The 14,463-nt window shown below is 42.9% G+C and overlaps 1 protein-coding gene across 1 annotated transcript in view; it reads left to right on the top strand.

Annotated features, from left to right (window-relative positions):
- The first annotated feature begins 639 nt into the window (after positions 1-639).
- TGFBR3 (transforming growth factor beta receptor 3) overlaps positions 640-14,463 on the top strand; it is a 188,211-nt gene continuing 174,387 nt past the window's right edge. Inside the window, exon 1 of the mRNA XM_012790895.2 lies at positions 640-952. The gene's annotated coding sequence lies outside the window, so the exon portion shown is untranslated. The remainder of the gene's footprint in view (positions 953-14,463) is intronic.

Raw genomic sequence — 14,463 nt, 5'->3', positions numbered from 1 at the left:
GCCAGTAATGCTGACCTAGCTCCATTACTTGTGTTAATTTATTTAGCTAGCAGGGGAAACGCCTGGGTAATGCACTCTCAGCCGCTAGAAAGGAAGAGGCAAGACTGCCGGCGGCGCCCACCATCAGAGCGTGATAACAAGCGGGCTTGGAGGCTGGGAAAAAAACTAACAGGGACAGAATGAGAGTGCGCGCGGGGGGCTGTGCCGGGGAGTGGGCAAGAAGGTGCGATCGGATTATTTGAGGTTTCAGAATTTTTACAGCGAGACAGAGGACCCAGATAAAAACCCAACCTTGCCAGAGAGCCTTGGAAAGTTTGAAGGACCCACTTTGAAGGAGAGAGTCCCTGCAGCTCGCGCTTCCCCTGGGACAGGGGCCCCCACCCGCCACCCCAACCTGGGCGCGCTGAGCCCGGGCGCGCCCCTTCTCCCCTTGCCTCCTCGGCCCGAAGGGAAACGCAGGCGGGAGCCGCGCTCGGGGCTCATCCATCAGCGGGGGAGGCCGAGGGGGAGGAGAGAGGAGGCGGGAGCGGGAGGAGGAGTTTCTGGGCGGCCGAGAGCCCCCCGGTGGGGACGGCCGAGGAGCGCGCCCTTCCCCCCGCGCGCTGATTGCTGTGGCGCCCTGCCCGACCCCGCCCGCGCGTGTGCGAGCTGGGGCCAGCGCGCCGGGTCGGCCCGATGGGGTAATCGAGGGTTTCGGGGACGCCGAGCGGCACTTTCCTCCTCCCAGCGAGTGAGGGAGGGACGTCTGCGCTCTCCGCCCGGCCGCTTTCTCCGCGCGATCCCCCGAGCTCCCTGCAGGAGGTGAAAGTCCCCGGCGGGTCCGGATGGCGTAGTTGCGCCGCGGCGCAGCAGCTGCCGAGCTCGCGGCCGCCGAGCGCTGGGCGGGGAAACTTTGCTCTGCCGTCCTCCAGCTTGCCGCGAGTGGGTCTCCGCTTGACACGCCGCCTCCGAGGTACGTGCTGGCCGGCCCCGCGGCGCTGCAGCCCGCGCCCGGCCGCTCCGCCCGCTCCGCGCCCGCTCAGCGCCCGCGCGGGCCGCGGGGCTCGTGCAGGCTTCGCGGCGCCCGCAGTGCCGCGCGCTGTCCGCGCCTGCTTCCCGGCCGGGACCGCTCCGGCCGCGCGGCCCTCCGGGCGTGGGAGGGCGGCGCCGGCCGGGCGGTGTTTACGCACGGAGGAGCGGGGACCTGTGGCAGGAGGTGCGCGGGGCGCGGCCGCCCGGGATGGCCAGTGCTCTGGGCGATGCTCTGCGCCCGGGGGGACTTCTCCACGCCCGCCCTTGCTCTTCCTCTCCGCGGTTCCTTCTGACCCCCGCGGGGCGCGCCGGCCACTTCCCTCCGGGCGCGTGACAGCGTCGGTGGGAAAGGTTTGTTGTGGGTTTGCGCCCAATTCCCGCGGCCGAGGCTGCGGCTTCGGGACTGGCGCACCGACGCGAGCCGCGCTCCCCACCGGCCGCGCCCTCGGGTGCGTTGCGGGCGGCGCCGCACGCTGCAGCCCCGAGCCCCCGCGGAGAACGCACCCCCTTTATTTTGAAGGCTCTCTTAGTGTGTTAATTTGATTAAGGCAAATTTAGAAATCTTGGGCTGTTGCTAGAAGAATCTGCTTGCAGGCTTGTTCTTATTGGGGCATTTGCCCCACTTTCCAGAATCGCATAGTGCACGGAGCCAGGTGTCAAGCGTGAGTTACCTTGGCAGGACAGAACTTGATGGATTTGGTGTCCACGCAAAAAAGCTGGGAGAAGAAATGCGCTCCATTTCCCTAGCTGTGAAATGGGGATAAGAGTACTGGCCTCATAAAGTTGCTGTGAGGACTGAATGATTTAATATGTGTGAGGTGCTAGCACAGTGCCTGGCGCCCAGTCGGTACCGCACGGGTGTTAGCGCTGCGTGGCGGGAGAAGAGCGACTGGGGTAGGGGGTAGTAGGAGTGACAGATTGAGATGGGGCACCGGGCGTTTCTGAGTTCCATCTCCTTTCCAAGAAATGAGCGTTTGGGGAGGAGACAAGTCTCCACACGCAGTAAAAACACATGTCAAGACCTTTTAATCTTCCCGAATTGGTACTCAGACTGCAATTACTTTCGTGTGCAGTTGTTCCCTTTGGGTAATAATAATAATGCTTGTTGAGTCTGTAGTTTGTGCCCTTACTCTTCATACTAATTCTGCGGTAAAAACACCATTAATAAATAGCCCTATTTTACTGATAAGACACTAGAGGTCAAGTTACTTGTCCAAGATCTCACACAACTTTGTTAGTTCTGACGCCAGCAGAGAGCAGCAAGTGCAGTCGGATGTGTGTGCACATAGATTTGTGTGCAGTCAGTCCATGCGTCTTCTCCCATCATTTAGATTTGTGTTTGAGTGGAGCACTATCTCTTGAAACACAAGTATCTGTGATTAATTTAGGTGATTATATGTACTTATGAAGGTGCCGAATTACAGCTCCTTTGAAACTGGCCCCAAATAATTATAAATAGAACTCGGACTTGTATTAATATGGATCTTTATTAATTTCTTTTATTAATTTTCCAGACATTGTTGATCACCGTTACTTGGCTTCCTTAGGAAACAGCTTGGGGTTGACAAAGGAGGCAGGGAAATAATTCTTACCCCCTTAAGGGCTATTAAAATGAAATTGATTTCATGCCATTGTGTCAAAGGATGTTGCTATATTTCTTGGTGTTCTCTGCTTTTGGCTTTAATTCTGCATTGTTTAGTGTTTCAAGGCTTCAGCATATTTTTTTTTTGTCCTTTAGTTTGTCTTTGTCAACTTTAATTTTTCCTGTTTTGATGGAATCCGACCATTACATGATGATAGCTTTGCCTAACAACTGTTGATTCAGCTCATGTTTTTAAATACAAAAATCACCAACATGCTTTTGAACCCCAGTACTTCAAAGGCAATCACTGGGGAATTTGTTGTTATTTTGAATATTAGTCAATAGGGGGCGCACAACACACTATTGATATCTATAAGGCCCATGAACCAGTCTAGAGTATTAAACATGCTTTTTGGAAGTGGAAAGTGCTGTGGCTTTATCTAGCAAAATAACCAGGTTGTTTTCTGAGTTGAACTTGATTTAATTTCAACTGATTAAAATAAGAATGACCTCAAGGATAGGGCCTAAAGGTTGGCTGGCTATATGTCAAGAATGCTATGGTGGCTGGACAGCTATTAAATACACACACATGTCGTTTTTTCAATTTGTTTTCCTTAAGAGGTATGTATGTAAAATAATTGAATGTAGTTTGAATAATATTTCAAGTTATCTAGGAGAACTGGCAACCCAGAGAAATCCATTGTGAATCCTTTTGTAATGATCCTCATTTGTCTTTTGTAGAAAACTGGATATAATGACTTTGTTCTCAGGGAGGTTGGTGTGTTCACAATCCTGTCATTTTCATCTTTCATTAACATCTTCCAAGTCTAAGACAATGAGGGATTGTTAATCCTAAATAATAGCTGTTTTATTATTGTGCATTCCTCAGAGGCTTATATTTTATTATAGTAATAGTTCAGAAGTATCATATTTATACTAGGATACAAGTGTCTGTGGACACTCATACTTACAAATATAAACAATATTTAAAAAGTAACATGCTTGGAAAAATCAAACTGATTTTTAAAAAAGGTTTTCAATTTTTATCTTTAGTTTTGAGGCCAGTTTCCTTTCTTATTTCTTATGTATCATGTAGTATTGATTAACTTTATTTCATTTACCAAGTCAGGGTCCAATGGATCCTATTTTGAAATAACTTTCAAACTTAGTTACTTCTTTCTATTTTTTTTTTTTTTTTTTTTTGAGACAAAGTCTCACTCTGTTGCCCGGGCTAGAGTGCCGTGGCATCAACCTAGCGCACGGCAATCTCAAACTCCTGGGCTCAAGCAATCCTCCTGCCTCAGGCTCCAGAGTAGCTGGGACTACTAGTATGTGCCACCACGTCCAGTTAATTTTTTCTGTTTTCAGTAGAGACAAGTCTTGCTCTTGCTTAGGCTGGTCTCCAACTCTTGAGCTCAAGCCATCCTCCCTCCTCAGCCTCCCACAGTGCTAGGATTGCAGGCTTCTTTATAAATCTTAGCATTTCACTCACACTACACAATAGCGTTTTAGGATCTCATTTAATCTTCCATGCTCTGATCTAGTTTACTGATTCAGCAGACATTTATCAATGCCTGCCTCCCTAATAGGTTTACAGTTCCTGGTCTTAAAATTCAGCAAATTAGCTGTCCTCATTTAGTCCTCTGATAGCGGAGAGGCTTAAAGTATCCTAGGGTTTTCTCTTGGAAAGCCTTTAAGGATTGACAACATTGGTTCACTAGAAGGAAACTATTGTCCCATTCTTTTTTAAACTCCAAGGAATTACTCTTTCTCTTTTGCATGCAAACTTGGTTGTAACTTGTAAAAGTCAGGTGACTGCTTGTTTTTCTGAGGGCAGAATCTGAGCCTAAGAGCCCAGGGAACTCAACTGTCCTTTGAGTTCTAAGATGATCACTACTGACTTCTTTGGTGTATAAGTCATGACCAATTTCCTGGGATTATAAATCTGTGAAAGGTTTTGACTTTACATTTTAAGTTTAACAGACAGAACAGTTAGACATTAGAAAACAGCAGTGTAAGTCGTAACATTGCTTTAATATTTTTCCTGGGTAATTCTGCTCTGGTCATTTTGTATAACCCTGCTCTTGATAATTCATTTTGAAATATATTTTTTTCTGTTTTTTCATTGATATTGGATGAAAAATTATAATTGTCAGACTTCTTACTAGAGGACAGTCTTGTTTTTTACTCTTAACAGTTTTTTTAAAGTGATTTTATTGCCGTTTTAGTCAGTCCATTCGAACATTTTTCTTAACTTTTCAAACTTACTTAAGACTTTTTTTTTAATTTAAAAAATGCTAACTACTTTTTGAAATTTGCTTAACCTGAGTAAGATAAATGTTTGTAGGAGTCTTTAACTTGAAAGCAATCTTGCATTGCCATGGGGAATATAGACAATTGGAATATAAGAGTGACTCTAGGTTATATGAAAAGCTAGAGTTTGACAAATAACAGTGAGCCTTTAACATATTGAATGAAGGTGTTTGTGTCATGGAAGAAAATTAAGTGCACCAAGATCCATAGCAGTAATTTCTCTGGTTCCACATCTTCAGAGTAACACTTGGAATGATAGCATTGTTTCTTTTGTGCCATTTCATAAAATACAAGCTGTTGCTAATTTGTTCAATTTCTAGTCAAGCTGAAATAAATCAACACAGCTTGGAAGGGCCTTACACAAAGGATCTAGGTCCATTTCCTGGGCTCTGTCCATTTCTAGATTTCTTGTTTTATATCTTTTGAAATAGCACATTTGTTTGCTGACATTGAGCTTTATTTTCTCTGCTTGCAAAGTTCTAACTTAAGATTTAGCACAGATTTCTAAGCATGCTTCTTCCCCACCTTGGAGAGTAATGATTTTGATCTCTTGCTCTCAACCAAGACGTGTGTTTGAAGCAACAATAATATAAATTCTTCATGAAGCTACTTTCATTTGGACTTTATTCATTTTTTTATTCTTCAATTTTCTAGGCCCAAGATCAAAGCCTAATAGGCTGACAACTACTTATGAGGGGTGGAGACCATATTTAAAAGGGAAGGCCTGGAACTAGAGCCCCAGAACCGTTCCTTCAGGCTATCCTAACATATCCTACTGAAGATAATCATGGGGGTGTTGGGAAGGTTAATGTCTGGGCTTTGTGCTGGTGATTCCTTTATGTTGAAATCTTCTTCCAGGCTGGGAAGAGGACTCAGTGATATGTAGAGCCTGGTAAAGTTCATTTTTAGCATTTACTATTAAATAGTTGCGGGATAATAATTTAGAATTAAGTCTGGAATGTACCTCTATCTCCACTTTAAGAAAAAGGATTATACAAGAAGCGTGTACTCTTCCCACTTCCTGGAGACTGGACTGCAGGTGAAAGGGACTTTTGGAGTTGGGTGCTGTTTGCAGGAGGATGAAACACCTGCTTTTCTGTCCTTCCAAGCACATAATTCATGTCTCTGGCATATACTGAAGGTCAGTTTTTGTGTGTGAAATGGCCGATGGATCATTTCTAAAAACACATTTAAGTTGATTAGTCCCTGAAAAAATGACCTTTAGAAAACAGTCATTACAGATACAGTCCTTGAGCTTCCCTGTTTATCTGATTGCCTTGGGAGCAGGTCTGTAGTTTCGGAGGCCTGATGACTAACCACCACTGGTGGGTGAGAACGCCAAATAGGCCAGGTGCAGGGTCTAGCAGAACTTTGTATTTCTTTTTTAATTTTTATCATACTATTTTGTTAATGGAAACTTGACGAATACTTAATTCCATTTGGTGAGTGAAAAGAGTCCCTTTTGGGAGTATCATTTTGTTAGCATTTTTAGTGATTTATGTGTTTTGACAGTATGCTATTGGTCTTTGGATGCAAAAATACACTGGTGGCTATTTGCAATTTTCATTTTATAATTAGCTAACTGTATGATAATTGCTGGTGTAGAATGTGGCTTTTCTCTTCATACTCAGAAGGTTATTTGAGGTGAAATGCTTAGATTCTAATCACAAAGCCCTTTGTTCATGTGGCACCCTAAGTGCTTTTGTGTGATTCTCACTCACTGTTGAGTGAGAATCCTCTTTTATGGTTTTTTTCTTTAAAACAAAATATACTCAAAGACAAGACTCTTGAGTGTCCATAAAGAATAAATGTCTCATTTTGTTATATTAGACTTTGTGCAGTTGGCTGGCAAATTAAATTCAGCGTTAAGGGAAAGCACCATTGACTCATTATGTATTTTGCATCATTGCAGTGTAAGGTCTTCCCTATGTGTGTGGGAGAAGTTTCTGATCTTCTAAATGGGCATGTTTACTATTGCTGGTCCCTCTCTTTTTGCCAAAGACTTCCTGAGCAGACAATTCCTATTAGTTTTCTAATATTAGAATTAGAATTAGTTTTCTAATTTTAGAATTAGTTTTCTTATATTTGAGATTTAGAGAGATCATTACTTGTCATGTATTTGTAATATACCATATGAAGCATGAAAAAATACTTAGGCTAGCAACCTATTTTGTAAAGCCACCTGTCTTTTTGTTTTTAATCCATCATACTCATTATTCATTACAGTTGCCGCACAGCCATTGGTTGTATCATGTTTTTGACACAGGAGCCAGGGAAAGGATGATCTACTTGTTACAGTTAACATTTTTCCATATTTATGCCTTTTTCAGTTTGTGGCATCTTTATTTCATTTTTAGGGTGGTTGCTTTCTAAGATGTTCTAAGGTTTTAATTTCATTCAGTGTGTAGGCTAAATAGGGAGGTTTCCTGTAGAACCAGTTCTACTAAATTCTTGAAAATATCTCCAGAAAGTATCCCATGTAAATACCATGCTGGGTAGGGCTTTTAGTAATGTTTGAATGGGAGATAGCTGAACACAAAGCAGGATTCCACTTTGTTTAAATGGGTAGGGAGGCAAAGAAAGGGAGGGGAATATTTAATTTGTTAGGAGAAAATCCACTTTTGCATAATAATAAGGGATTTAAATGTTTTCTTTGGAGTTAATATATATTTCAAGTAGGTGTAGAGGTAAGAGGTTTGCAAAAGAAATTTTGCTAGGGTTGAGGTTCTGTAGTTGGCAACTCTTGTAACCCTGAAGATCCTGTTCTTTAAAGCCAGGAAAAAACAGTCTGTTTCCAATTATGTATCACAAAAAATAGTGAAATTAAGCCAAGAAAAATGATCATTTGGGAGTTGGGTTGCTTTTTTGCAGAGGGTAAAGGAGAAAGACTGTAGACACACATTTTAAAGAATCTGCTATTTTTTCTGTTGACTTTCAGACTTTTTTCTTAAGCACTGTGTATTGGAAAATAAGAATAATTTTAGGATTAAAAACTTTCTCCTCCTTTGGCTCTTTTTTATTTCTCAGAGAGCTAATGGAAGAGCATTTAGGCAGCATGTGCTGACTCTGAGGGGTTTGGGCCCAGTGTTCTGGTACCCAGCTGGTGTTTTTGGTGGTGTCTGGTCCTGTCTGAACAGTGCCAGGTTATGGGCTTATGGCATCATATTTGGTAGTAGGTGCTATGGTTTTTTTTGTTACATTTTTAACCATGCTTTGACCTGAAATGTAGTCCCTGCTGTTCAGCATTATTCTGCTGGGGGAGAAAAACTAGGGATGCTAGTGTGAGAAGGGTATGGAGGTGAGAAGTCTAAGTAGTTGGACGATGTGTGGGTGAATATATTGTCCTCAGCACTTGTCAGAAGCGACTAGCCTTTCTGAATGCCTGCTGCTAGTTTCAGGATTAGTGGTCCCGTGAGACCTAGGTGTTAACTAAGAAATCTCCTTTCCACCACCAAAAGATCACCCCCAGCAGGTCTTAGTTCCTGTTTCTCACACCTTACACCTCCACAGAGTGTTGAATAAGACTTTCCTGATGGCACAGAAGCTTTGATAACATGTAGCCTCTTCAGGGCTAGTTTTAGCCATTGCTTCTTTTCTCCTCACCTCCCATTTACTCCCCGGCCTGCTGCAGGCGGGCTCCCACACCCACGGCACCCAGACACAGGCCGTGCTAGAAGAGGTGCTAAGTGCAAAGTTCCCTGCTTGCTTTCGGTCAGCATCTTCATTGTCCTCTCCCTCATGCATTTGCTGCTTTACTTTCCTCTTTTCCCCACATTTTATTTTCTTGGATTTCCTGGAACTAGTTCTCCAGGTTTTCCCCTTATGTTCTTGATCTCTCTTCAATCTTCTTTTTCCATGCTTGATCCCTTTGTGTTGGCACTCTCCAGGGTTCCATTTTCCCTTTCCTTTCTCTCCTCTCTTCTCTTCTCTTCTCTTCTCTTCTCTTCTCTTCTCTTCTCTTCTCTTCTCTTCTCTTCTCTTCTCTTCTCTTCTCTTCTCTTCTCTTCTCTTCTCTTCTCTTCTCTTCTCTTCTCTTCTCTTCTCTTCTCTTCTCCTCTCCTCTCCTCTCCTCTCCTCTCCTCTCCTCTCCCCTCCCCTCCCCTCCCCTCCCCTCCCCTCCCCTCCCCTCCTCTCCTCTCCTCTCCTCAGTTGCTCATATTTCTGTGCTTCATGGCAGTAACTCCCAGTCATATTTCATACCCATATTCCTAGCAGCCACCTGGTTGTTCTGTAGGTCTTTCTGTTAAAATTGAGTCCAAAACACAACATACTATTATTTCTGTGGTATACAGTGCCACCACCCTTACTTTCCACGTCCCTCCATTCCCTTCTCTGTGGGCGTCCCCGATTGTTCTTCCAGGCTCTCTATGTTGTCAGCTCCTCTGGTGACAGCTTCACATGCTCCTCCTGGCAGGTGCTTCTCTTGCTAGCTCATGAGAACGTGCTTTCTTCCTCTGGAAGACTGTGGACTTTCCCAGAGCAGGAGCAAGTTGTACCATCTTTGTATGCTGGGTTGTAGCATGGGCCTGGTTTATAGTATGTGTTTGTCAAACTGACTTCTTCAACTCAGTTCCACTTCAGTTAAAGCTTTGAGGAAAGGTCAGGGTTACAGGCTATATAAATTATAGCTATACAAAAGTGACAGCAAATCAACTCAGAATCACCAAGTTTAGGGTTAGAGTGGGGCTTAGAATAATTGTCTTTAAGCCTTCTAAAGATGAGAACAACCAGAGAGGTTTGGTGGCCTACTCAAGATCACACAGCTAGGGAGTGTGTTTCCCTCCTTGCTCCTCTGCAATTTAGTCTCCACCCAATAGCCGGAATGATTATTCTTATAAACCTAAGTCAAATCACATTATTCCTTTGCTTACAGACTTTTATTCTTGTTTTTCTCAGAGTAAAAGCCAAAATTCTTACAGTGATCTGTAAAGCCCTGCACCAGCAGCCCACCACTCCCTTGCCCATTACCTCTTTGACCTCCCTCCTGTGCTCTCTGGCTGGCTCACTCTGCTCCAGCTGCCTGGCCTGCTTTCTGTCCCCTGAGCATGCCAGACGCACTCTGTTTCAGGGCCTTTGCATGTGCTGTTTCCTTCGTTTGGAGTGTTTTTCTTCCAAATACCTACACAGTTCACTTCCTGTAGGTCCTTTTTCAAAACAAAAACGAACCTACATACATACTTCCTTTCCCTCTTCTCTGTTTTGTTTCCTTAGCATTTATCTTTGTGTAATATATTATACAACTACATATCTTGTTTATGGTCTGTATCCCCTGACTAGAATGTAAGCTCCATCAGGGCAGAGATTTTTATGTTTTGTTTCCTATTGAATCCTCATATCTAGAATAGTCCTGGCATGGAGCAGGCACTGCATAAATATTTATTGAATGAATAAATGAGAAGAAGGAAGATTTTATGGATTTCCACATAGCTCTAGTTATATGTACACTCAGAGCGTTAAAAAGAGAAAATCAGGCCAGGTGCAGTGGTTCATGTCTATGATCCCAGCACTTTGGGAGGCTAAGGTGGGAGGATCTCTTGGGCCCAGGAGTTTGAGGATTGCACCATTGCATTTCAGCCTTGGCAACAGAAGCGAGACCCTGTCTCTAAAATAAAAAGGGGGTGGGGGAACATTAGGTCTGTCTGGAAGAAGGAGAATCTGATTTTTAAAAAGCCTCATTTAAGACTTGAGCACTGGCCTCTCTGACTTGAAGCTGCCACTGTGGGCTCTCCCCAGCGTGACAGTGGTTTGGGATGATTCCCGTTTTACCTCCAGCAGGCATGGGCTTACTGTGGCTTCTCTCGCATGTGGTTTGCTCTCTAACCCGTCAGTCTACAAAGATGAAAAGTAAACTCAGCATTAAGGAAATGAGCTAGGGTATGGGGAAGAGGGACAGAATGTCCTTGGGGGCCTTGACATCTTCCTTGGTTCTGAGCCCATCTCCTTGGCTGCTCATGTACCTTCTATAGTTGCCTTGCTTGGGGGCTGTGCCCTAAGGAACAGTCTGGAGACTGCCACGACAGATGACTCTTGAGTTCTGCTTTGATGTTCTCATTTCTTTGAAAAGAAATGTTAATTTTGGCAAAAAGGACATTGGAGAAAGGAGTTTTAAAAATTAAATTACTGTCTTAATTTTGGAATGAAGTTTAACTCTTCTCAACATAGAGAGGATTGTAATGAAATTACTGCTCGCTCCTGTCGGTGGTACAAGTGAGGAATCAAGACTGGTGGGACCTGGTCTTGTGAAACCAGTGACTGGAATCCAAGGGGCAATACATTCAGTACTGAGGCAGTGTCAGAGTCTTGCAGGTAGGGGTCATGTGGAATGAAGAGCATAATTTCTATTAATGCAACAGTAGAGTTAATTTGTCTCTCGCTCTTTCCCAGATAACATCTGTGTGCTTCCTTCAGGGCCCTCCTCATCAGGACAGGAAGCCCAGCCAAGGAAGTCAAAGGCTTAGGAGGAAGTTATTGGCCATATACAAATCTAACAGTGTAATTTAACCCTGGGATTCAAAGCTATCAAATTGAAAATAAATTGTCTTTAATGGAGCTGAGTTGTCAATAACTAGTTAAAAATGATAGCTATACCATTTCCTGAACCCTAACAACATACTAGGTATTAAGTACCTCATATGTTATTACTTAATCCTCATAACAACCCCATGAGAGAGAGAGAATCATTGTTTTTACTTTACAGATCAGATGTGGAGGTTTGAGCAAGTTGTCCCCAATTATATTGCTTGAAAGAGGCAGGACAGGTATTTGAACTCAGGTGGGACCCCACATTTTCCACTACATGATACTGTACTCTGCTCTTAGACAATACCAAGCATTCTGTCACCTCAGTGCCTTTGCGCTTGCTATCCCCACTGCCTGTGATGTATATTATATATTTGTTGTCTGTCCCTTCCGTTAGAGGGTAAACTCCATGGAAACAGGGATGCCTTTAGTTCATTGCTGTGTGCTCAGCTCCCTGAACAGTGTCCAGCATGTGGTAGGTGCTAATAAATTGTTGAGTGAATGAATGAAGTAAACTCACACTGCTAATCGAGACTTGCCACCCTGGTTTCAGAACACAGTAACCTGTCCCTTGTGTCAGAGCTCATCAGATTGCCCACCACCAGAAGGTGGCTGTCCGTGCAGGGCCTACTTGATGTGCACAGTAGGGCAGTGATCAGGCACAGTCCTGCCTTTTTTTTTTTTTTTTTTTGGAAGTCAGCTGTTTCTGGAAGAACCCTGTTGGTAGTGGTTTAGAGCGTGGGCTGTGACATTAGACAGACCTGGGCTCAAATCCTGGTGCCACGGCTTAGCAACTAGTGCCTGGGGTTGCTTAGCATCTTGAGGTCTCACTTTTTTCACTATAAAATGAAGTAAAGGGCATCTGTCTCCTTGGGTTGTTGAGAGGATTAAATGAGAAATTGTGAAGCACATAGCAGGTGCTCAATAGATGGTAAGTAAGACCATCTGTTTTTGTGGGGTCAGAAGAAAGCAAGGGTGTTAGTCTCTAAAAGGAAGGGGAATGAGGTATGAACACTTGAGCACCACAGAATAAAATAATTACAAAGGAGCATGTAGACAAGTCTTAGCTTTGCTAATAACTATATTAGCTGTGTAACAGTGGGCTAGTTATTGAGCCTTGCTACTTGTTGGTTTGCTAATCTGTAAAATTAAAGAGTTGGAGTAGATACTATCTATTTCTACCATTCTGAGTTGGCTCTGAGTAGAAGATAACATGGAACAAATTATACACGAAATACTAAGGAGACAGTGTTTACAGTGGGATGGGTTTTTGGAATGAGATGAGGAGAGTAGAGTTCTTGGACTTTAAGAATAGCATAAAAATGGCAGATTTTAATAAAATGGGAAGATCTGACAAAATTCAGGTTTTGTGTGTGCTTATATTGCCGTAAAGATACTGCATTTAATTTTTTTGTTTATATAAGTTATACATTAAAAATAGCTAATGTAGTATTCATATTTTATTTATTCTTATGTTGTCAACATAATGATTTTCTTGTGTAATACTTCCCAGTTTTGTTAAGTTATTCCTACTAGCCAATGACCATGCTTTTCAAATTTCCACAAATGTGTCTAAGGTCTCATTTTCTAGGAGGAATTCAGGATTGTTAGTCCGTGTAATGACAATTATAAGTAAGGTATAGTATAAAAGATTTTTTTTTCTGACTACAGAGACCCAGAAGAGATAGAATAAAAGATTTTCTTGTTTAATCACTTCATATTAGAGATTAAGAAAGTAACACCAAGAATGTCTGAGCTTGTAAAACATGTTGCTGGTAGAACTCCTACCTCCTGTTCCTTTGAGGATGCCTGCAGTTTTTTTCTTATTTGTTGGTTTGTCATTTGATATTGAGAAATGTTCTAATAATTTATCATCTTACCATACTATTTTTATTGTAATGTGCACAGTATTATTTCATACTTGCTATCCATTATGGTACCTCCATTGGATGCCCACTGCAAGCCAGGTATAGATAGACTGAGATTCGTCTTGCTGGAGTTAACAGACGAGTGGGAAAGCATACCTGGAGGGAAATAATTGCATATCGATTAACCTGCAGAGTTGAATTGCACTACATTCCAGGTGTCCAAGCTTAACTTCCATCCGAGGGAATCAGAGGACATTTCTTTAAAGAAGTAAGGCTTATGCTGAGACTTAGAGATGTTAGAAAGTGGCTGTCTTAGGGGAATCATGGAGGGATTTTGAGTTCTAGCACAGTGAACATTGCTTCTGGAAGGCATGGACGTGGCCCTTTTGTGGGACTGAATTGACACTGGTGTGGCTGGCGTGAACAGAGGATGAGCTTGGACTACACAGGCAGGTGAAGCCTTTTCGTCTTTATCCTGACAGCAGTGGGCAGCCACTGAAAGGTTTCAATTCTTAATGTTTCACATGCCTGGGCTGCGGAACCCTTTCCTTACCGAATTATATGAGTTAAATAATTGAAATGTATCTTATTGAGGGACTGCCTGCACCCCAGAGGAATAATTTTACACTGGAAGTGAGAAGAAAAAAAAATGCTTAATTGTAATTAGTACAATATCTATTGCTAGAGTGTTTATTCTGAATTCATATATTTGCAGACTCCTTGCAAATATAAATAAACATATGAATCAAACATTTCAGTAAATTACAATGTATTGCTTAGAATGTCTATTAGAAGTTAAGAGATGTAGCTTTCTGAAAGCTTTTTTCAAGAGCTTTGTTTCAATGGCCAGGTACTTGCTAGGGCCAGAGATATGATGACAGTTGTCCTGAATATTCAGATGTGTTGAATTTTGCTAGAATAATTACAGCTTTATGATTTCAAAATGACCTTACAATGACCTCTGATTCCTCGTTTTAGGTAGTTTGGTTGGTTTGATGGCAGTGCCAGGCTAGGTTCTGTAGTCCCCGGCTAAACCCCTGCAGCTAATTAGGAAATCACAAAATAGATTGTGAAGGGTCATAGACACAGATCCTTGTAACTTATACCAGAAATGTTTAGGCAGTGGCTTTACCACCCTTTTGAACAGCTTTGCAACATTATGTATCTTTA

This window comes from Microcebus murinus, chromosome 2 (genome assembly GCF_040939455.1).
Source record: "Microcebus murinus isolate Inina chromosome 2, M.murinus_Inina_mat1.0, whole genome shotgun sequence".
In the NCBI taxonomy this organism is placed as follows: domain Eukaryota; kingdom Metazoa; phylum Chordata; class Mammalia; order Primates; family Cheirogaleidae; genus Microcebus; species Microcebus murinus.
This window is presented reverse-complemented; position numbering and strand designations above follow the sequence as displayed.